The sequence below is a fragment of the Budorcas taxicolor genome, chromosome 2 (genome assembly GCF_023091745.1).
Source record: "Budorcas taxicolor isolate Tak-1 chromosome 2, Takin1.1, whole genome shotgun sequence".
Taxonomy (NCBI): domain Eukaryota; kingdom Metazoa; phylum Chordata; class Mammalia; order Artiodactyla; family Bovidae; genus Budorcas; species Budorcas taxicolor.
The window spans coordinates 164,303,097-164,328,315 of NC_068911.1; the positions used below are offsets into that span (position 1 = coordinate 164,303,097).

The window sequence follows — 25,219 nt, forward strand, 5'->3', positions numbered from 1 at the left end:
GTAGCCCACCTGCGACAGTTGTTGGTGACAGGGTCAAACGAGAGAGAAGAGAATATTCAGACTGTCATCAAGAACCCCTGACATGTAGAATATAAACATCTCACAGCATACTGGCCAATTGTATTACAGGTTTGTTAGTACAAAAGCATATTGTTATCAAAGGAATCTGTAGTCAATGGTGTGAGCAAATGCGAATTAATTGGATTATTCATCTTTGCTTCTTTATGCTTGTGTGCAAACCCCTCTTGGGTATGTAAACAACAGTTCTTTTCGCTGTAGTAGTAAATAGTCAATTTATTTCACAGCATGTTTTTTGGCAAAATAGATAGCTGTGAAAGTATCAAGCTGTGGAGCAGTAATAAGAAATAATTTGCTCTTATATAACAATTTTAATTTCAGAATTCCTCTATGCTTTTGGTATGTATCTGCATTTTTTATTACAGAAATCTGATGAAGGATGGTTGAGGCAAATGATAGTTTCTTCACTTTGTCAGCTGGGAAGTTTAGTGACTTGTTTGAGAACTTGGAGTTTTGGGAACCAAAGGTAGACTGTATCTCTCTTGACGTAGCTTATTGCTTGTTGCTTTCCTTATGCTTGCTTTTTTTTTTAAAGTGCAAGTGTGTGTGTCGATTTTTATAGGCTGAGGGTCTGTAGCTTTCCTCAGGTTTTTAAGGTGGATGGTCATATCCCCAAATGGGTAGAACCATTGATCTTGATGATTCTGCCTGGAACAGTGGAGGGTACCTGAAGGCTTCTCACCCTCCACCCATCCTGCCCTGTGCTAGACGCTGGAGGTACATGCTCGAACAGGTCACATGCTTTGCTCTTAAGATGCTCATAGGCTGGTTGGAAAAGGGATGGGAACACCTGTAGTATAGTTTGTACGATGGAGAAATACATGTTGTGGGAGCACTACGCTCTTGAGATAAATGGGGACGATTTCATAGAGGAGGTTTCATTTGGACTATGGTTTGAAAAATGGGAATGGAGAAGGAGAGAGGGTTGGCTTTTTTCTCTGGGGGAGGGGCCGTGGAATGAGAATGACTTGGGCTGAGAATTAATTTGGTCGCAGAGGGCTGTGAAAATTTCCACTTCCAGGGAGGAACACATGAAGTAAGGCTCTGTCTTCCTGCCATGCAGTTGGCTAAGTGCTGCAGCCCCTCAACCAGCGCTCTTAGACACTGGGAAGAGGAGGGAATTCCTAACTGTTATCAAGATTTCCCCCCTCCAGGAAGACTAATGTCCTTAACCCCTCATTTACTGAAGCTCCCAGAATCTTGCTCTTTGCTCTGTAAACTCTTCTGATTGCCATTTATTTGATCCTTGCCTGTTCCATTTCCTTTCCTTTCCCCATCAAGTTCATCTTCCATAATCATAAACAACCTTGCCCTTTTTAAACTCTAATAAATTAATCCTCTTATTTTACTTCTCTTAATAATCTAATACAGTGCATTGCAAATAAGTTTATATAAACTCTGTGGCTGCTGCTGCTTGCTAACGTTTTAGTATTGACTGTGTACCAGAAATGTGTTTAGTGCCTCACACCATTCTTGGGTCTGCCCATTTGTCTATCTCAGTTTTGTAAATGGGAAACCTGAGGTTTAGCTTAAACATCTTACTAATTTAGGTAATGTATAACCAGGGAGTGATGAAGTTGGAATTGAGTCACATCTCTTCAATTCATGATTCCATTGTTTTTTGTTATTCTGTAGATACAAAGGAGAGAGTTATTTGATCTGTAGATATGACGGTGTCATAAAAATCAACATAAATCCAGAAAACAGTAATACATACTTTAGCATAAGGCAATATCCTGAGTTACCATCATGGGTAAAGAATTGACTTTATCATTTGAGATGCCCAAAGGCCTAGTATTATTCTTATACAATAAAGAATTTAGAAACAGTTAATTAGAATTTGAGTGAGTTGAGTGTTTGTATCCTGAAACTAGAGAGATATGATAGCTGCCCAGGGCATTATGGAGGCAGGTGTTAGGAACGTATCTTACCAGACATCTGCCCTACATAGTAGATAAGAAACTGAGCGCGCTCACCCAATTATAAAGTCAAACCAAGAGATACAACCCGCTGGACAAGAATAGAATCAAAGAGGTTACAGACACCGATGCCATTCTGGCTGTTGGCACCAAGTCTCAAATTCATGGGGCATGTGACACAGGTATTCCGAAGGCAGGTAGGCATTTGTCATGTAGGGAGTATGTCCTCCTGGGACTTTGGGACAGGGCTCTAATTCTAAAGATGCGGGGCCATCTTATTACAAGAAGACTCGTAGATGCAGCCACTAGGCTGGGAGTCAAGGATAGTGTATAACCCCTAAGCTAGGACAGTTGGTTAGAGCAATACTGGGGACGAGAGCCAACGCAAAAGGCCTTGAAAACCAGAATTCTGGGTCTTTTTTGACTGTACCAAAGGAGATTTGGGAGCCCAGAACTCAACTGTGGTATCTTGGATCTGGGAGTTGGGTTCAAGCTAAGTCCTCTATATAGGAGGAGCCAGGGTTGTTTAAATATTAACTTCTTTGCTTGATTGGGAACTAGGGTGAGTAGATTAGTTGATGTAGCCATAGTGAGTGGCCCAGAGAAAATCAGAGTAAAGGAGGCTGATAAGAGCATATTACAATTAAATCAGATGAAACTGAAACAGAAGTTGACTGGCTAATGAGTCAGGGGTGGATTTCAAGTGAAATTTCTTCTTATTGGAACTTAGCCTCTTTATTCTTTTGTCTGACTATTTAAAATATAGTAAGATAGACTGGAATAGATTTGGTATATTGATGCCCCCTGGAAAACTATAATGTTACTCATTTATCACCTAGGTATTTGTTGAATACCTGTATTGTACTGAGAAGGTAGAGTGAGAATAAATCAACCAAGCGCTTTGTTCAGTTCAGTTCAGTTCAGTCACTCAGTCGTGTCCGACTCTTTGCGACCCCATGAATCGCATCACACCAGGCCTCCCTGTCCATCACCAACTCCCGAAGTTCACTCAGACTCACGTCCATTGAGTCCGTGATGCCATCCAGCCATCTCATCCTCGGTCGTCCCCTTCTCCTGCCCCCAGTCCCTCCCAGCATCAGAGTCTTTTCCAATGAGTCAACGCTTCGCATGAGGTGGCCACAGGACTGGAGCTTCAGCTTTAGCATCATTCCTTCCAAAGAAATCCCAGGGCTGATCTCCTTCCGAATGGACTGGTTGGATCTCCTTGCAGTCCAAGGGACTCTCAAGAGTCTTCTCCAACACTACAGTTCAAAAGCATCAATTCTTTGGCGCTCAGCCTTCTTCACAGTCCAACTCTCACATCCATACATGACTACTGGAAAAACCATAGCCTTGACTAGACAGACCTTAGTCAGCAAAGTAATGTCTCTGGTTTTGAATATGCTATCTAGGTTGCTCATGACTTTTCTTCCAAGGAGTAAGCGCACTTTGTTAGCCAAGTCTAAATTTCTCTTGGGACAGGATTATTTCATTTAGTTTACAACAGAGCAAAGTTAATACATGAATTAAGAAGGATGGAAAAACAGGGACAATTATTTGATGTTTTCTAACATGTCTTTTGTACAGTTGAAATAAGAAAGAAAACTTATTTTTATTCAGAATGCTCATACTTCAACAAGGAAATAATAGAAGTATAGATGGGTATTTTGGAAAAGATTGGCACAGAAGGAACTTGAGCTTGAAAGAATAAAGGAAGTGCTGATAGGAATAACTACTCTTGTTCTACATTAAACAAACAAAAAAAAAATCAAAGTGCACATTTAATCCCTAATTTTCAATGGCTGTTCCAAATCTTCTTATGGTCACATGAAATTGGTCTAGTACAGTAAATTGTTTCATTTGACAACTAACTTTTCCTTCAAGTGATTGTTTTAAAGTTTTGTCTTCCAAGTTCTTCTTTAAATATGCACCCATCATACTAGATTATATTTAATCCAATCTCTTATATAACCACTATCATTTTGGATTGTTCTCAATTCCAGTGGAATTAGGATTTCTTAGAACTGTTTGGTTTCTTGGCTGGTGTGGCAGGCCCAAAAAAGACTTGGAAGGTACTTCATCTTGAAGGGCAAGATCTCCGGAGCCTCCACCCGTAACAGTATGGTAGGTAAGGTATATCTACTACCATGATCAGATTTTCCCCAAATTGTTATATACACAAACCTATTTTTAACAATCTTCTTCTCTTCTTCTTTATTGCCAGCTTTCGGATCAAATACTTCAGGTTCTTGCCTGCTTTAAACATGCCTTCGCATCTCTATAATTCAAATTGAAATGTCTAAAATAAGAAATGTATCATTGAAGGGTAGAGTCGCTTATTTGTGCTGGGAAACTCCCAATTAATATTTTAGGATTATTTGCTAGAAAACTAATTCACTCCTCCTTAGATCCATAGAGATGGTTTGGTGAATTCACATTCATTGTAAGGAATGAGTTAACATAGATGAAGTACTTAAAGCAATATTGGCACATTATAAATACACAAGAAATGTCAGATATTATTCTTCTTCTTTGAAACGAGGACTGAGGGTTATAGTTTGGCCAAGATCATGTAATGACTCAAGTTTACTATTCCTAGCTCTTGAATTTACCAGTGATAACATTTACTTATAGCAGACATAAAATGCTCCTACAAAGTGTTGACATAAAATGTTAGGATTTCAGTATACATTCCTTTGAGGAAATTGCTGGATAATTGGATGGTAGGCAAGATTATGCAATGACGTGGTTTATTTCTTACTCATGCTCTTTGCCCGTCACTGTCATCTAGGGTTGTGTTTTGCCTGATCATCACTCCAGAGTCCAGGCTGAATGAAACAACTGCCATCAGGAGGAGTCCTCTAAAGTGGCAGAAGGAAACAGAGCCTCGGAGGGGCCATATTTAAAATGCCTTTGTCCTGAAGCAGCTTGTCAGTTCTGTTCGCATCTCATTGGCCAGAATGAGTCACCTGACCCTGCTCAACCACAGGAGGGCCAAAAAGTACAGTTCTCCAAAATGTTTGCAGTTTGGGGTGGCAGGATATATCTGGTGAACTGCACTGATAACTGTCATGCTGGATTAATTAGATTCATTATATGTGGCATTCCTGGCTAACCATCTGAAAAACGTATGCCACTGGTCATTAGGGAAATCAGGCAAAAATTTCTACATCACTTACTATAAATTCATCCCCACTAATGAAAAAAGAATTCAGAAATACCTGAAAATGATCTAGATGGGCTTTAAGATCACCCTTAATTATGTAATTCTTGCCTTGAAGTACAATGTGTAGTACAAAGTAAATTTATTAATCTTTGAGTTAAGCTAATGATATAATTTTTATAATGAACGGCAAGGAAATTTTAAGGCATTTATTTGGTAATATTTATAAACCATAAAGGGCTTCCTGGTGGCTCGGACAGTAAAGAATCTGCCCACAGTATGGGAGACCCTGGTTCAATCCCTGGGTTGGGAAGATCTCCAGGAGAAGGGAATGGCAACCCACTCCAGAATTCTTGCCTGGAGAATTCCGTGGACAGAGGAGCCTGGTGGACTACAGTTCATGGGATCGCAAAGAGTTGGACACGACTGAGTGACTGACACACATACACACACACACACAAAGAATTTATTGTTACTATTAGTAGTATTTTGATATTATTGCTTGCTACTGCTACTGTTAAAAATTTACATTTTTCATTTAAATTTTGTTAAAATTTTCATTTTTAAACAATTTTTCAATAGGCATATATTACTCTACCTTTTATAGAAACTAGTCATGATTTAGGACATAGACATAATTGTTTTATGAATTTAGGCAACTAGGGAGAGGAATGTGGTAGATTTGGAAACACCTACTATTTTAGTATTTTAGAGCTTAAAATGCAAGATAGAGATATAAAGTGGCAGGAGATGAGGCTGGGCTGGTAAACGGCAGGTCAGGAGAGCCACATCATGAAATGTCTACATACTGTGTAAAAGAGTTCTGCTCTTACCCTGTAGGTATTGGGGAGCCATTCAAGGATTTTGAGGAGAAGTGATGTAGTCAGATTTGAATAGTAGAATATCATTTTGGTGGTAGGGTGGAGGATTTAAAGGAAAGGAGTAAAATTGGTGGGAGATTGATAACAAAGCTATTAATATTTAAGAGTCTCAGTGAGAGATGGTAAGAGTCAGTGGCCATGAGGGTTGTAAGGAGATGAATTTAAGCCTATTTAGTAAGATAGAACAGGGCAGTTGGATGTAGTAGGCAAGAGAGAAGGAAGAAGCTAGGATGACTCCTACTTTTCAGGCTTGGGTAATTCAGAGGATGATGGTACCATGTGCCAAGTTAGGAAGGGGAGCAGGGACAGATGATGGGTTTGTTTGGATATGGTGAGTTTGTGAGGCCTGGGGATGTATAGGTATGTAGAGCTAGGAGACAGTTGGATATTAGGATTTGGAGTTCACAGGTGAGACCTTGGCTAGAGGTAGAGATTTGGGTAACCTCAATGACACTTGAATAAATTTCCTGGGGCTGATTTATGGAGAGATACGGCCACTGGGAATGGAGTCTGAGGAACACCAACACTTCATGGCCGTGGAGAGGAAGAAAGATGTCGGAGACTGAGAAATGGTGTCCAGAGAGGAAGGAGGAAAACCAGGAGAGAATGATAGGCTGGGAGCCTAAACAAGGGACATTTGAATGAGGAGAAGTAGTCCACAGTGCCCTGTTGCTGATAGACCCAGTGAGAAATTTTAATGAGAAGTTAGATTTTGCTAATATGGAGCCATCTGTGGCACAGATCAGAGCAGTTTCAGTAGGGAAGAAAAGAAAAGGCAGAAACCAAATCACAAAGAGCAAAGGACAGCACAAAGAAGGCTGAGAAAAGGTAGTAGTTCAAGGAAAGAGACACAGAGATGATGGTTACCTTTGTTTTCATATGAGAAAGAAAAACTTGACTTAAATGTAGTATCTTAAGTCAGATTTCCTAGAGGCAGAGCTTGAGATAGAAAATCTTGCCCACGTTGTCTATTTTTAATGAAAGATTTCTGAAATATACCAAACTACTTAAAATTTAATCAGTCAAATCATGACAGATTAAAAGTTCAGATTTGAGAACAGTGTACAGAGTATGAACTAGATTTAATGCTAAAAGAAGTTGGGACTGGCTGGTAAGAGAATGAACTGATAATGCAGAGCACAGAACCAAGGGTAGGACAGGGACATGCTCTGAAGAAAACCAGATCAGATTTAGAAGCAAATGGCCTGTGAACAGTTGATGTCCCTATGGTAGCTTGGGGGACACAGGCACCTTTTAGGGTAGGAATTGGCAAACTTCTAAAAAAGACAAGATAGTAAAATGTTTGAGGCATTGTGGGCCACATGGTTCTGCTACAACTTCTCAACTCTGCCATTGTAGTGCAAAAGCAGCTATGTTCCAGAAAAACTTCATTTTCAAAGCAGCTGGATGTGGCCGGTCAGCGGTGGTTTGCTGATCCTCGTTCTAGGGGTGCATTAGACTTCATGAAGTACCTTACTCCTGCCCAACTGACCAAGAAACTGTAGGAGCCTTCACAGACTCCTGCTGCTCCTCTTAAATAGCATGACAGCTATGCTGGGAAGAGTTTTCCCGTTTTGACTCCATCTCAGTATTTCAAGCTTTTAGTTCTTGAATCTTTTGATTTTGAATCGGAAAATGTTAGAGTCTCTAGGGAAGAATGGATTTGTGTGTGTCTATATATATATATATATATATATATATGTATATGGCTGAGTCCCTTCACTGTTCATCTGAAACTATCACAATATTGTTAATTGGCTGTACCCCAATAAAAAATAAAAAAGTTTTTTTAAAAAGAAAATGTTAAGAGTCTCTATCTCTGTGAGTTCTTGGAGATTAGCTTGCTTGGATTCTGTGTTTTGTTTTGATTTGTTTTCCTTATAGTTTTCTCTTGAACAATAGATGTGAACATTATAGTGGCAAAATTAACCTTAACTTTGTTTCCTTACTGCTGCTTATTCCAGCTTCATTCAATTTCTCATCCAGTGTCCCTGGGCTCTACCCTTACGCTTCAGGCCTTTTTGCCATTTACTTGAGCAATAGGTAGTATGCATCTGTGCTTGAAGTGATCAGAGAGAAGATAAGCAATTTTCCACTCAGTCCGTGTAAAGTACCAAATGAGGCCTATTTGTGTTGCAGGAAAAATTGTCAGTGGCACGGTTAGAGGAGGCCTGTAGTAGATCAGCTGAAGGTCAGTGCTTGAAGCACTTGACAAAGATCAGTTAAGGGATGAGTATAAGTCTTCAAATGGGAAGTGAGCTCATGGTCAGGAGCCAAAATTTCTAGCAGGTTGGAATATAGAATGAATGGTAGAGATAAATAGTTTAAAATATAGACTGTCAGCATGGGCAGGGTAGGGCTTGTCCACTAATGCAACTCCTCTATTACCTCTTTGCTGCGTACTTACTGTGAGTCAGGCATCACGCTATGCCTTAGAAATGCAATATAGAATGAGATCGGTGCGATCTGGTTCTGCATCTAAACCACAGACCGTGGAAAATGACTTGAATTTTCTCAGTTCTCTCAAAGATGATATACTTAAATAGTGCCATTCTAAATTCAAAGTAGAGAAGGTAACTCATTATATGTAACAGATGCCTCAGTGTATATGGGCTTAATTTTCTTGAGAAACCTGGGTTGAGAAGGTCAGTCTAGTAGAGCAGCATTGAGTGCTGAGGGCAGTATATAGTAAATCCTGGAGTGCAGTGGGCCTGTACAATAGGGGTATTCTGTTAGGCTGCAGAGGGTCTAGGAATGCTTTCTGGGGGACATGAGGTCTGAATGGAAAGTAAGCTTTAACTCCATGAAGAATAAGGAAGAGAGATTGGATGGAGAGGAGAGCCTGCTGCTGCTGCTAAGTCTCTTCAGTCGTGTCCAACCCTGTGTGACCCCATAGACGGCAGCCCACCAGGCTCCCCCGTCCCTGGGATTCTCCAGGCAAGAGTACTGGAGTGGGTTGCCATTTCCTTCTCCAATGCATGAAAGTGAAAAGTGAAAGTGAAGTTGCTCAGTCGTGCCGACTCTTAGCAACCCCATGGACTGCAGCCTACCAGACTCCTCCGTCCACGGGATTTTCCAGGCAAGAGTGGGTTGCCATTGCCTTCTCCGAAAGGAGAGCCTAGCCTGCTCTAAATCCTAAAAGTTGTTTGTTAGCTGGAATGGAGGCTGGGAGGAGGAAAGCAGTGCCTGGAGATAACTCCTTGTCACCCGTGTTGTGGGCTCCTCCCCACTGGCACTTGGCCAAGGCTGGTTGTAGGCTCTAAGACCCTGATCTGTGAGTGTTAAGATGAGCTGGGCACTGTGGCAATTCTTGGTGCATGGTTATTTCTTTTCCTGGAACTGCTGGTAGAATGAGTTTTATAATACACTATGATGGAATTGTCAGCCCATAAACCTTGTAGTCTCAGATACTTTGAGATAAGGTTGGGTTGTCTTTTGACAGTAAAGAGTTTGGTTCTTGGCAGCCTGGGTGCATTGTTTTGGGGCCTTCTGTCTCTCCTCTTCAATATACACTCAGTGTTGGGTGTGGTATTCCTTTCGGGGTGATCTGGATCTTTGCAACTCAGAGTAAGGGATGTGTACCAGGAACATTACAGACTCGCGGGCTCTACCCCAAGACCCTCTTGGGAAAAGATTCCCAAGTGATTTGTGTGAACATTTAATTTTGTGAAGCACTGATGTGGATGATTAAAAAATTAACTCTTCGGTTTTTGTTTTTAAATTACTTTGGCACTATAGAGGAGGGAGGAAGAGATATATGACACTATTATAGGAGAGTCACAAATTCAGTGTAACTTGTTGGGGCTTCAGAAATTTGAAGTAATGTTTGCCATGTTTTAGCAGAATTAGACTTTGGACTTCCCCTTACTCCCTGCTGTTTCCTCAGTTAGCTCTGGCAAATGAAGGATAGAGAGATTATTCTTGTAGCTGTAGTTAGAAAAAGTCTACTAATTAGTTTATTGAAACAAAGATTTCAGTCTATATCTTGAGTTGCTTTTATGCCAGTGAGTTTTCTGTTGCGCCCTTTCTCCCTCATTTTTGGAGTTTAGAGGAGAGGAGGGGACAGTTTTGCCTAAGGAAATTGGTTAAAATTTCTTAGAACAAATGACATTTGAATTTTAGTTTAAAAGGAGAGTTTGCCGAAAGAAAATTCAGGCAAGAAGAGAGTCTTTTAGGCAAAGGAACTATGTGTTTGAATGAATATAAGCATATAATTCCTCCCGGGTCTAATCTGGTAGGAGCAAGCATTGTGTCCTATTTATGTTTATATTCATGGCATCTTGGGAAGAACATGAGCTTTTTGAGTTAGACTGGGACCTGCATTCTAGTGCATATGTGCTCAGCTGTGTCTGACTCTTTGCGACCCCATGGATTGTAGCCTGCCAAGCTCCTCTGTCCGTGGGATTTTCTAGGCAAGAATACTGGAGTGGGTTGCCATTGCTTCCTCCAGGGGAATCGAGCCCTAGTCTCCTTTGTCTCCTGCATTGCAGGCAGATTCTTCACCCCTGAGCCACCCGGGAATACTAGAGTGGGTTGCTATTTCCTCCTCCAGGGAATCTTCTGACCCAGGGATTGAACCCGAGTCTCCTGCGTCTTCTGCATTGGCAGGTGGATCTTTACCACTGTGCCACCTGGGAAGCCCCTGCATTCTAGGCCCTTTGCTTATTGACCCTGAGGTTCGGAGACCTCATTTATAAATATGATTTTTACTTAAGTTTTTTGGTAAGGATTAATGAGCTACGGTTACCTAAAGTAGTGTCTGGGAAGTAAGTGCTTTAAAAAGTTCTTTCATTTCTTTCCCTTGTATCTAGTTTCCCAGTAACAGACGTACAGTAGGTACGGGATAAATACTTGAATGATTTTAGTGTTTCCAAACAACATGAGAAAAATGACTGATTTTGTTTCTTTTGATGTAAAATTTTGTAACTAAAAAGCACAGGGTGAATTCACTAAATTTAGTAGTCTTACAAAGCAAAAATCCGTTTTCTTAAGAATGAAGTTTAATTGTAGGAGAAAACAGCACTGGATCAAGTCAGGTTTGCTGGGTGTTTGAATATGGGAGCTGGATGTGATTTATACCCTCTGAATATCCAAGATGGACTGTGTTGATTGTAAATGTTTTCTAGAATGTTTCTTCACTATGGATGATTTTTTATTTATTTTCATCTTACCGTCCTTTGGTTTGAAGAGTTAAATAAGTATGGTTGTAGAATAAATTGTTCCAGGATAGTCTTTTTCTCCCCAAGGCCCAGATGCTGTAGCTCACCTACTTCTCAGTTAGTATTAGCTCAGACTGGAGTCATCCAGCCCTTTGTTCCAATTACGTTCTTACTCCTTTGAGTGACATGAAAGCCGTTCATGACCTGCCCTCTGCCCTCTTGGGCAGCCTTAAGTGTACCCTTAGACTTTAGACATGGTAGATTGGAGGTCTTTAAATAAGTACCATGCAGCTGCATGCCTGCATTTTCTTTTCACACATATTGTTTGCTTTGCTTGCAGTTCTCTGCCTGTATCTCTCCCTCTCTCCCCAACTCATCTTTCAAGACTGGGTTCACAGGTTTTTGCTGCTGGGAATGTTTCCTTTCCACAGTTGTTACCCAAGGTTGCTGTTTTATTGAATTGAAAAATCTTCAGTTTTTTTAATCCTTATTATGGAGCCTTTGTATTATTTTAGTTCACATTCCAATGGTATTTGATGTTTTCTTTTGGTTTTTATTTATTTTGCTTATTATGAATGATTCCAATTATATGGTGATGTTAAAATTCGCAGCTACCATTTATTGAGTCCTATTCTGTAACAAGCACTCCAATAGGGCCTTTGTAAACATTGTATATTGCAAATATAAATTACTTTGTAAGGTGGGCTGAACTGTAGTATTTATTTTTCATTATTCATGTACTCATTTCTAAACAGGCCAAAGCATATTGATTAAATTCATGAGAGGGCAATGTGTGGCAACAGATGAAAAGTCAGTCCCTAAATCAGAAGATTCTTGAATTTAGGTTTTTGTTCATACTTCCATCTTCAAGGTATTTCTGTTAAGGCTGAAAAAACTTAGAAAATAGGTTGGTATCAGTTTTATTATTAAATTATTTTAAAAGTAGTTTAAAGATGTGTTTTTTTATAATAAGCAGGCAGATACTTATATATGTATTAGTGTCTCCTTTATCATTGGTATGATGATTCATTGAGCAAATATTCTTCTGGGTGTCTGCGGTGCACCAGATAAAGGAATAGATGTGTCATTGAATATAACAGACAATGTGCTGCCCTCATGGAACATGCAGAAAGTTTTTATCATCTAGCAGGCATGAATGGATCCAGGGAAGCTTTTTTTCCAAACCTCTTTTTGTTTCTTTGTTTATGAACCCTAAGGAGATTTAACTGGATTTCCTAACATTTGGAAACTACTTTAACTAATGCAAAAATGAGAAGTGCTTTTTAACTGTTTCCAATTCAAAGGAAAATTCTGTTCTTTCATCAGAAAAATAAGTTCTCTTTAGCTGAGTTCATTTGGGGAAAGAAAAACCAGTACTGGTATTATATAGTTATGGTATGATTTTTGTCTTAGAATTAATAAATGACTTTGCTAAACTCATTCATTTTAGGGTTATTTGGCACATTTTATGAGGTGTAAAACTGATTAAAAATGAATCACCTTTCATTTTATTTTTCTTTCTTCCATTTTGCCTTGCAGCCTTCCACTGATAGCTTTTGTTTCTGAGAAGCTGCATTGGGAAAAGGAATAGCTCCCTCCCTCCTTCCTTGTTCTTTAGGCCATCATCTTGAATCCCTAATGTGAGTTGAGAAACAGAATGTGCACTTATGTCTGTATGCATTTGTTTTGCCCGAAGTTTTACTTTTAAGGATTTGTTAACAAAAGAAACCACTCCTTACATACAAATAAACAGTTTCAATTTTTATAGATTATTTGACTTAATTGCAATATACAGTCATTAAGAGAAAAGAAGTAGAAATAATAGGGAGATGTAAAAGCATATATATCACCAAATTGGGGTGACAACTATATCTAGACTTGAACAGTGCTGGGAAGTCTCATGTTAACAGCAGTCTGGAGTCCCAATTGGGAAAGGGTCCTGGGCAGTGCATCCACCCCACTGGTGAGACTTCACATTACAGTTTTGGGGGCTTCCACTTAGAATCCCAGGCTGCAAACTGATATCATCATCATCAGTTTGTGTGCAGAAATACATCTCTGGTTTTACTTTAACTTTTACAATGCTGTTTGTTTCACCTTGTGAGTCATTAGACTTCTTAGACCCTGGGGGCTTAGCCAGACCTCCAGGGGCTCTAGAAATTCTAAGACCCACTCCTTGTCTCATCTGAAGTACTGTTTGCTTGCGGGTAACAATTGGTGTGCTCACAGGCAGGCACATAATCCAGGCAGTGCTAGGCAGGTCAGAGGCCTGCTCTCCTGTTTCTGAAGCCTGAACAGAAGGAAAGGAGAGAGAGAATGAGACTCAAACGGTATATTAAGGAATAATGGCCAAGAATTTCCCAAAACTTATAAAAGACATCAGGCCCAGATTTGAAAGACTTGAAAAAGCCCAAACAGGATTTAATACAAAGCGAATCATATGTAGGCACACTATAAGAAAACTTACCAAAGCCAAAGGGAAAATTCTTGAAAGGAGATAGGAAAATAAGATACCTTCAAAGGAACAACAGGGGAAATAAACACGGACTTTTCAAATGAAACTGATGAAAACCAGAGGATGATAGGATGGTATCTTTTAAAGTACAGAAAGGACATAATTGTGAACCTAGATATCTGTACTCAGGAAGAGTATTTTTCAAAGTAAAAGAAATATTTTGATGTAATAGATTTCTTGAAATGTCCAACAAAATGTTCAGAAGAAAAATAGAAAATCTGAATAATTTTATATCTAGCAAAAAATTGAATCTTTAATTCATTTTTTTAACAAGGTAAATTCCAGGGTCGAATAGCTTTACTGATGAATGCTTCCAAATATTAAAGGATGAAAAATAGCATCTATCTTAAAAAAATTTTCAGGGGAATAGAAAAATGTTTTATGAGGCCAACATATCCTTGATATTAAAAAATGACAAAGACGGTCCAATGTAAGAAAATTATAGGAAAATCTGTCATTAACAGAGATAGAAATATTAAAACAACAGGAAATTGAATCCATAGGTATATAAAAAGAATAACATATTAGGACCAAGTGGGGTTTATTCCAGGAATGGAAGGTTGGTTTACTATTCAGAACTCAATTAATAGGGGAGGGGATGGTCCAAGAGTACAGAGTTATAGTTTTGCAAGATAAATTTTGGAGATTTGCCCTGTAGCTTAAAATTTGCTAAGAGGGTTGATCTTAAGTATTTTTACCACAAAAATAAAATTAAAGTGAGTGGGAAAAAACTTGGGAGGTGATAGATACATCTATGGTCTTCATAATGGTAGTCATCGTTTCAGTGGATGTAAACTTATCCCCAAACTTACTGACTTAATATGCTAAATATGTAGAGCTTTCTGTACGTCATTCATCATCTCAATAAAGTGGTTAAAAATAGGGGGAGAAACTCAATAAAATTAACCACATTAATAGAAGAAAAGGAAAAATCATATGATTTACCTCAGTTTTTGCAGAAAAATGGTAAAATTCAGTACCCCCCCCCAACCCCTTTTTGGGGGCTATCAGTCAGTTGAGTCGCTCAGTCGTGTCCAACTCTTTGCGACCCCATGAATCACAGCACGCCAGGCCTCCCTGTCCATCACCAAATCCCAGAGTTTACTTAAACTCACGTCCATCGAGTTGGTGATCCCATCCAGCCATCTCATCCTCTGTCGTCTCCTTCTCCTCCTGCCCGCAATCCCTCCCAGCATCAGAGTCTTTTCCAATGAGTCAACTCTTTGCATGACGTGGCCACAGTATTGGAGTTTCAGCTTTAGCGTCAGTCCTTCCAATGCACACCCAGGACTGATCTCCTTTAGGATGGACTGGTTGGATCTCCTTGCAGTCCAAGGGACTCTCAAGGGTCTTCTCCAACACCACAGTTCAAAAGCATCAATTCTTTGGCTCTACTATGGCAAGAAAAATCTTGTGAGATCTTAGTTCTTGAGATCTTGTGGGATCTCAGTTCCCCAGCCAGGGACTGAACCTGGGCCATGGCACTGAAAGCCCAGAATCCTAACCACCAGGGAACTCCCAGTACTCATTTTTTTATAGAAGTTCATAGCAAACTAGTAATAGAAGAAACTCCTTTAATGTGATAAATACTTTTAACCAAAAACCGCTATAAAACATCGTAATTAATAATGAAACTCTGAAAGGTTTCCTTCTGATAGTTGAGGGTATAAAACAAAAATGCTCCTTATCACAACTTCTGTTCCACATTGTACCAGAAGTCATAGTCAAAGCTATAAAGCATAGTGAACAAGGCATAAGGATTGGGAAAGGAAACCAGTGGTTGTTATTTTTTGACTGCTTGATTTTATACATGAAAAAATCCAAAACAGTTAAGGCTGCTACATGCAAAGTCAGCCTGCCAAAATTATTTGTATCCCTGAATACCTATAACAAACCAATAATCATTAAAAAAATGATACCCTTTATATTAGAATATAAAAAGGAATGCCTTAGGGTAGATATAATGAAAGATTTATAAGACTGACTTCAACATGAAAAATGACATGATGTTATCAAGAGAAGTTAAAGATGCCTTAGCTAAACGTTGATGAACTGAAAGGTTTGATGTAGTAAAAATATTCTTTCCAAACTGATGTATAGATTCCATATGATCCCAGCAAGCTCCCTGTATACTCACTCTGTTGAGATTTGTCTTCTTCTTTTTTCTAATAATAAATGTATGTTGAATTTTGTCAAATGCTTTTTTCTCCATCTATTGAGATGGTCAAATGATTTTTTATTTTCATTTTGTTAGTGTAACTTCATTATTTTAAAGGTGAGGAAGCTAGGATATGTTTCCAGTTAGAAGTAATGTGACATGCTTCAAGTTAAGCAAATCTAGGACCTTAGCTCTTGAGGGCTCTACTTCTGTGACTATTTCTTTAATATCACAGACGTTCTGGAATCCAGAAGGTATCAGTGCACGCTGTTTGGTTGCCATGTCATGCTTCAGTTTGGGTCAGGATGGAGGATGCTGAGAGTGGGTAGATTTCTCCGGTTCTAGTTAGAAATATAAGCTGATATTGAAGATTGTAGGGAGGTGCAGCCGAGAAATTCATTTAGCCATAAATGTGTACTATGCCTGTGTTTATGCTATGCCCTGGGATGTCCTTGTCATTGATTTTCATTGTTTTGGGTACTCACTTCCCAGAAATTGCTTCCTGCTGTTCCAGGTTTTTAAGACTCATGCTGGTTTATAGCCTTCCTTTTCCTTGAATCAGGATGAAATTAGATAATACCCTTACTTTTCTTAAGTGTGGAAAACAGGAACTGGACTGTATATAGTTGAATGAGTAGAAAGACAGGGTGAAGTCAGTCACTGCTTACAAAGGATCTTTGGGGTAAAATGCCCACAGATTGAAATACTGCCTAAATGGTTGAAGAAAGCTCTTGAAAATTAATGTAACAGGTGTTGCAGGTAAATGCATGTAAACATGTTTGATCCATAAAACATTTTTATTTGTGCCTGTTTTTAAAAAGATAGCTTTATAACTTAGGGTTTTTTCTTTTTTACATCTCTGATCCTAAGTTCGTAGTACTGTATTTTGGAAAAGCTAGAGATATTAAATAGTGCTTTGAGGGTAAAGCATCTCTCAGTATTTCCATTATAAAATGCAATTTTAAAGGGTTTAGAAGTCAACTATAAAAATTTGTTCTTGGCTGATACTTTGTATACAAAAATCGCTGCCCAGGGTAATTTTCAGAAGAATTTTGCAGTGGCATAAACTGTGAGGTTATATGGCAGTACCAGCTTACATTGAATTCATTTTTTATGCTTCTATCAAAGTGGAGGAAAAATGACAGCTTTTAAAGCGATTCAAATAAAACAATATGAAAATTATATTTCTAGCTCTGTGCCTTTAGAAAGTTTTGGTTAAAAAATGTTATTCTACCAACAGAAGACTCACTATTGGCATAAGTATCCAAATAATAGCACCACCAAACCCAACGTAAGCTACCAATCAAGATGATTTTAGAGTAATTCTTCTAAAACCAGATCTTAACAGCTGATTTTGAAAGTAGCATTTGGGCCATCAGTGACTGTGTAACCCCAAGGAGATCCTTTTGGGCCCCGCTTGTTAAAAAACAGACACAAACCATAGGGCTTCCTTGGTGGCTCAGATGGTAACAGAAGATGCCTGCAATGCAGGAGACACGGTTTTGATCCCTGGGTTGGGAAGATCCCCTGGAGAAGGAAATGGCTACCCACTCCAGCATTCTTCCCTGGAGAATGCTATGGACAGAGGAGCCTGGCAGGCTACCATCATGGAGTGGTAGAGTCGGGCACAACTGAGCAACAAACACCTCACCTCACTGTTGAAAAATGGCTGTTTGTTTGGTACCTGAGCTTACCTGTCTGCAAATTAAGGAAAAAAAGTACTAGTGGGAAAGCAAAAATATGTTTCTTACATGATTGGAGACTTACCCAGTGAAGCTGGAAAGCCTCTTGTTCTTGTGACGTTCTCAAAGCTTTGGACAGGTCTTAGCTTGAAAAGGTCGGCCACAGTGTAGATAAGCTCCTGGCTCTTATGTTATTGTGAATACATGTGCACTTTACAGCCTGTGGCCAGGTTTCCTTTTTGTTTTTTTCCTACTTCTTCTTCAAAGTTGAATCACATAAGCAGATTTCCTCAAGGGATAATTCTATATGTGGTGGCCAGACTGGTTCCAGAGCTCATAATAACTTTCTCTGGTATGTCGACTTGTGAATGTTGGAAATACAGTTCTTGTGCATAGAGCCCATAGGGAACATTAGAGGTCTTGTCAGTTTGAAATGAAACATGACTTTGTGTGAAATATGAATAAAAAATTATATTGGGTTATATATAATTGTTCAGAAATGTAGTCTGCATGGTAGAGAAGGGATTACCTCGTTAGTGAAAGTCTTCCCTACTCTACTGTCTAAAGTAATGATGCTATACCATACTTTGGTCCAAGCAAGATAAAAACAACAACAGGACCAAAAGCAAAACCTTTTAGTTTTTGCTCTGAAAGCAAACAACTTTCTTAAACAAAAATATTTATCAACATTTATTCAAAGATCTTGGGAAGTTTGCTTTAGATTTATAAGGTCCTCTTGTGTACCTGCTGGGGCTTATAGGTCTGGGTGTGCCGAGGTAGAAGAAAGCGTGCCTTGGCTTCATATTGCTTTCCTTACATAGAGTAAAATTTAGCCTTTTTAACATTCAGTTCTATGAATTTTAAAGCATGTGTAGATTTGTGTAACCTCTACCACAGTCAAGATAGAAAACAGTTTCATCCTACCCACAAATTCCCTCTTGTCTCTTTACTCAACACTTCCCCTTACCCCACAGCCCCTGCCAGCCATTAATCTGTTTTGTGTCCCTGTGGATTTGCCTTTTGCAGAATGTCATATAAATGGAATTGTTTTGAGTCTGGCCTTTTCCTATTAGCATAATGCATTTGAGATTCATCCATGTTGTTTAGAGTTGCTGAATAGTATTCCATTGTATTGATGTTCCAGAGTTTGTTTACCCATACACCAGTTGAAGAACATTTGAATTATTTTCAGCTTTTGACCATTAAGAAGAAAACTGCTGTGAATGTTGCTGTATATGTCTCTGTATGAACATATGTTGTTGTTTTTTTTTTTCCCTCTTGGTCAAATGCCTAGAAGTGGAATTGCTGGGTCATATGGTAAGCGTGTTTGCCTTTATAAAAAACCATGCAGCTGTGTTCCAAAGTAGTTGTACCACTTTTCACTCCCATTAAAAATATGTGAGAGGTTCTGTTTTTCCACATCCTCACCAGGATATAGTAGTAGTATTTTAGCTGTTCTCATGGGTGGATAGTGATATTTATTTTTCGTTGTTGTAGTTGTTGATTCTCTTTTGTTTTTGTGTTTTCCTGATGAAAGAATGATACTAAACAATTCGTGGGTGTGCTCACTGGCCATTCGTATAAATTTAGTTTTTTCTGGGATGTCTGTGCAAGTTTTTTATGCATTTTGCAGTTGGTTTGTTTTTGTGTTAATGAACTGTAAGACTTTGTGTCCTATGAATAAAGACTTCTGAGAGGTGTGTATGTGTATATACATTTATTTATTTCAGGTCTTCTGTTACTGTTTTTTTTTTCTTTGTCTAGTTGTTTTATGACTTGATAAATATCTGTGATTGAGGATCTTTTTTATGAGGTACATGTAATTTACAATCATTATAACTTGGTAATGCATTGACTCTTTAAAAATTAAAAAAAATTTATTATCTTTAAGATTTATTTGGCTGTGCCAGGTCTTAGTTGCAGTGCATGCGACCTCTTAGTTGTGGCATGTAGAATCTATGTCCCCGACCTGGGATCAAACGCAGGCCCCCTGCATTGGGAGCGTGGAGTCTTAGCCCCGGACATCGGGGAAGTCCCTGCATTGGCTCTTTCATTAACATGAAATGTAATGCCTTTTTTTCCTTGACTTCCACTCTGTGTGATTATTTAGCTACTTCAGTTTTATAAGAATGTTTTCCCAGGTGGGAAATAATAGAGAACATCTGACATGACATAAGAAAGGTTAATCATGGAGGAGGAGGGGGCAGTGACATAGTAGGGGAGAAGGTCCTACCCAGTGAGCAAGCACTCAAGGGAAGAAAATAGGATTCCAAGCTGGATCACTCTGTCTGTGGTTTGAGGTGGGAGGAAGGAAAGGATGGTTGCAGATACAAGTAGATTTTTTGGAGTTGGCCATACCTTAAATCTATTTTAAAAATCTAGCAGTAAGCACACAGCTTATAGTGTGCCAGTAACCACTAATCAAACGTGGTTTCAGTTTTTATTATCAGTACATGAGTGTGGTAGTTAAGTGTTGGCTGACTTTTCAGATAATTGTGGTTAATCTGTTAGTAGTAAATTGGCTATATGGAACATCTTAGGTTCTGGGATTGTGGTCCTGTTTATATTAATGTCCTGAATATCCCTTGCTCTGAAACTTTTTTTATTGTATACTGCCTGGTGTTTTGAAATGGTGTCTACGAATTGAGCTTATTTTTCAGTGAGGGCCAGCATAGTGAAGTATGTCTCAAGGATGTGAAATTCATTTTGCTACAGATGGTGTGAAGTGAAGGAATCTGAGGGCAGGCACCGCAGCTACGTCTCTGTACATGTAAAAACTTCAAATACAGATAATCTTTATTTGACATGTGCTCTACATCCATGAGAATGTTGTGTAACATTTTTTAGGTTTTTTTCTTTCCTGAATGATGTTAGGTTCTTGCTTTGATTCCATATCAAAAATGATCATGATTCTAAAAGGGAATGATCTTTGGTTCACGGAAACAGTTGAAAATTATTATTACTAGTAGGCTTCTACTGTGAATACAAATGCAAAGAAATTACCTTTAAAAGAACCCCACTTTGATCATTTCTGAGGAGAACTTCAACTTTGTTCTTTACTAGGATTGAAAACTGGCCACAGTCCTCAGACACAGGAGGGTATCAGTCCAGTCTACCTCCTTGCTGCAGGATTGGGCATGTGATTGATTCAGGAATGGACATGTGACCCGAATCAGTCCCAGCATTGTAGTCCTGAGACTTTTGTGCAGAGCACCTGGGCACGAATTTCTCTCTCTCTTTTTTTCCCCCACTCTTGTCTCTAAAAGAATGGGATATATTCTAGAGCTATTGGAGTCCTTCTTGACACATGAAGAGAGAGGCTGCCCTGGTTTTGAAACTGATATTGAGGAAATCTGAAATCTCTCTCTCTCTACCTCTCTTCCCCACCCTCCCCCACTTCCATTCCCCCACTTCCATTCCCCCGCCTCTGCAAATATCAGATGAGCCTCTCAGTCTGATCAGAATGACTCAATTATGTAAGCTAATCAGTTACTTTAAAAAAGCCAATTCAAGTTTTTCTGTCTCTTGCAGCTAAAACAGTCATTATTAATACACTGAGTATATTTTAGAGACTTAAGTCAACATACAATAAAGAGTAAGGTTAAGAGAAAAGAAAGCACTGTGTACAGAGTTACCAGTAAATGTGTGTATTCCGTCACTAAATCTCAATAATTGTCTATTCCTTTCATGAACTCTGCTCTTGGAAGTTCTTCTATCCAGTTCTTCTCTCTCTTAGAAACTCTTCCCTAGGGTTTGCTTTCCCGCTTTTGCTTCTATCTACCTTCTTGCCCGACTGTATTTGTTCCTGAGTTTCAGAACTTGGTGTGATATTCTGCCAAATTCTCTTTCCTACCTGTGTACTCTTTCCCGGCATCAAAATATTTGATACCTTGCTATGGAGAGTATTCTCGGTGGAAATCTGCTGAGTTCTGTGAATTATCCTCATTCTAAGGGGAAGTGTGCCTGCTTCCTACTCTCCTTGGTGACTAGGCACAGAGGTTTGGTTGCATCAGGGTGAGGTTGTGGGTACTTAGTTTCTTGTGGTGGCCATGAAGAAAAGAGGGCATGTATTATGAGACATCCAGAATTCTGTTTCAAGCCCTGTGATCTCTTAGGAACCATGTGCAGAACCCTAAAGCCAGCCTCATCAGACCTCTGCGCTCTGAGAGTGATTCTTCTCCTGAGCCCAGGCCTGCTGCTGTGTAGGCTCCTTGATGAATACAGATCGTTTCTCCAAGAGCCCTTTTTCCTTAAAATATTAAAAAAAAACAAAAGCTGAACAATTTAAAAAGGGAGTTAATAGTTCTCCTAACTGTGCTTACAGAGAAATAGGAAGGAGGAATGGATCCTACTGTTCTGAGTTGTTAGAAACCTGTGTTTGAGTTGGTGTGATCTAAGCCAGGAAGCAGTTTGAAGTCTGAGTGGTGTCTAATGGAATGAATTGATAGATAAGATTAAAATAGTTAAAAAATGTCAGTGGATACTGAGAAGGTAAGGTCTTTGAATGCTAAGTCAAAGAACAGAGAATTAGTTTCTTTAGGGAAGAAAAAACCATGAAAAATTTTGAGTAAGAAGGTAATTTAATCAGATTTTTTTTTTTTTTAATTCTGGAAATCTGTAAGATGGTGGCACTGAGAATACCAGGGAATTTGTGGAAATATAAGAGCTCTCATAAAAAAGACAAGTGAAGGACTTGGCAAAGCAGTATGCTTGGCAGTAGAAAGAGTCAAATTTGGTTGTGAGGTTTTGAGTTTGAAAGGCCTGGAAGAAAATGCTTGTGGTATTAATAAAAAAAAGAGAAGAGGAAGGGGAAATGCTTTGAGGGAAGGACTAGAGTGGCTTTTGATGGTCTGAGTTTAGGTGATAGTAGCGCATTAGGGTGGCATTGTGTTGGAGACATTGTGCTAGGTACTATATTAAGTGCTGGGAATACAACATTGAACACACGGGTGTGAAATAGTCCCTGCTCTCATGGAGCTTGCATTTCACTAGGAAAGACATAATAATGTACATACAATGCCATGTTCAATAATGATAAGGACTGAAGAGGAAAAATAAAATAAGGAAGAGAGATGTGAATTTGGGGGTGGGGTTGAGATTTTAAATAGGGTGACCAAAGAAGGCTTCATAGAGAAAGTGAGGATGAGTAAGCACTGAAGGACGTGAGGGTCCTTGTGAGGATCTTGGGGAATAGTGAATACATACTTAACTTGCTCAAGGAGTAGCAGAGATGCTGAGGAGGGGAGTGGTTGAAGTTGAAGTCCGAAGGATCACCTGGTAGGGGTAGAGCTCGGGTACAGCCTCTGCATCACTCAGGATCTGCCGTTTAGCTCTGAGGGAGTCAGAAAGCCTTGCAGGATGTAGAGCAGAGAATTGACCTGATTTGACCACCTTCCATGGGCTCACTCTGACTGCTGTGTTGGGAGAAGGCGAAAAGAGGACAAGAGTAGGAGCAGCCCCCTTACGAGACTCTTGCCTGTATCCAGGTGAGAGATGATGGACCTGAAACAGGATGGAGGCCGTGGTGGCCACGAAGCTAGGGCTGATAGGATAAGCTGATGGCTGTGATGAGGGTGGGGGCAGAAGAGGAAGGAATTGCTTCATTGATAAGGCTAACAAGAGTTTTGGCCTGAGTAACTGGAAGAAATGGGAATAGTTTTTTCTACTTTTGTTAACTGAATAAAAGGTACTTTTGGATTAACTACTATAGGCAAACAGAATTCCCAATTAACATATATACCTTTAAGAACATCTGTAATATGTCTTTAAATTGATAGGATCCATGGTCCTGTTTTAAAATGAAAGAAGCATATTGGCAAGCCTTGTCAAGAGCTCCCTGTGGAAATATCAATTGCTTTTCTTGGCTCCAAGGTATTTCCTGAACAGTGTATTATACTTTGTCCCAAGTGTGCCATTAAGGGATTTGAAAGTTTGTTAAAACATGTGTGGCAAGTGAGTGCCGTCACTTAGGCCCAGCCAGAGAAGCCAGGAAACAAAAAGGAGCTCCTACGTGGACTTTGTGACATGCATTACCTGTGAATCAGAGGCTCAGGTGGTGGGTTAGGGAGGGCACTATCTCCAGCGCACAAAGCCAGCAGACTCTGTTGTAAACAGCCCTTTCAGTAGAAAGTGCCCGAGGACATCGGCATATATAAATCTTCTCGGAGAAGCTCCATCCTACCAAGTTGATAACAACTCCTTGCCCCCCCGGGAATGTCATAGAATTTATTTGCTTGGAACAGAATTTTCCAGTGCTAATATAGACTTGCTCTTTTATGCGATTTAAAATAGTACTCTTCAGTGATGGCTTTTGTGTTCAGGGAAGGGTATTTCTATATCAGTACACAGGGAGGCTTCATGCGTGGAGCTTGGGTAAGCCATCAAGATGAAATGTTACTTGGCATTTTTCTTTAGGATTCTATTTAAATTGGTTACAGGTACTCTGTCTATTGCTCCCCAGTTTAAAATACATTATATTAATTATAAGAAGATGGGGAAGAAAAAAACTAATATGAGTTTTGAAGTCACAGGTTTCTTGATTCTGGGAAATTTGAGTTGCTCTCTGCAGTTGATCACGTGTACCACTCAGTGCAGACATCACCCACCCCTCTTCTAAAAAACAGAGACATCACTTTGCTGACAAAGGTCTATCTAGTCAAAGATGTGGTTTTTCCAGTAGTCACGTATGGATGTGAGAGTTGGACCATAAAGAAAGCTGAGCACCAAAGAATTGATGCTTTTGAACTGTGGTGTTGGAGAGGACTCTAGAGAGTCCCTTGGACTGCAAGGAGATCCAGCCAGTCCATCCTAAAGGAAATCTGTCCTGAATATTCATTGAAAAGACTGATGCTGAAGCTGAAACTCCAATACTTTTGCCACCTGATGTGAAGAACTGACTCATGGGAAAAGACCCTGATGCTGGAAAAGGTTGAAGGCAGGAGGAAAAGGGGACCACAGAGGATGGTTGGATGGCCTCACTGACTTGATAGACATGAGTTTGAGCAAGCTGTGGGAGTTGGTGATGGACAGGGAAGCCTGGCGTGCTGCAGTCGATGGGGTCACAAAGAGTCAGACACGACTGAGCAACTGAACTGACTGACCCCCCCTTCTAAGGGATGGATTGGTACTTCACACTGCAGGAAGTGGTGCTTGCATCTTGGCTTTCTCTTCATCCAGGCACTCGTGATTTTTCTAGCTAAAACTGTTGTTTTCAAATTGGTGACAGTGTACTTTATGGTTACATTTGGGTTTATATTGAAATTGGAGTTATAATTTAGATATGAAGGTTTAGAATTATTTTAGAAAAATGCATTTATGTAGACATCCTCCGGTTTTATTCATTTGCATGTATACTTATGTTTGTGTCTTGTGATAAGTTTCATCTCTGGTGAAATAGCCAGGTTTCCAAATAGGGCAGTCATGGAGGGCAGTGCGGTATGGTGTAGACAAGCATACTCGCTTTTCCGGAAGGACAACCTGCATTTTCTTGTCTCCCTCTTTTGCATGTGTGCCCTTCCCCAGCTTAGTCCCCTTTTCGTGTTCATCTGTCCAAATCTTGAGGGAGGTGGGGCGTGCAGTGAATAAGCCAGGTTGGGAGTTGAGTGAATCTGTTTTTTGCTTTCCCTCCTCTGTTTCACAAAGGACTGGACCAGTTTACATTCATT

The 25,219-nt window shown here is 39.6% G+C and overlaps 1 protein-coding gene across 3 annotated transcripts in view; it reads left to right on the forward strand.

Moving 5' to 3' along the window:
• Positions 1–25,219, forward strand: part of DIS3L2 (DIS3 like 3'-5' exoribonuclease 2) — a 360,246-nt gene that overhangs the window by 75,079 nt on the left and 259,948 nt on the right. The window lies entirely within an intron of this gene.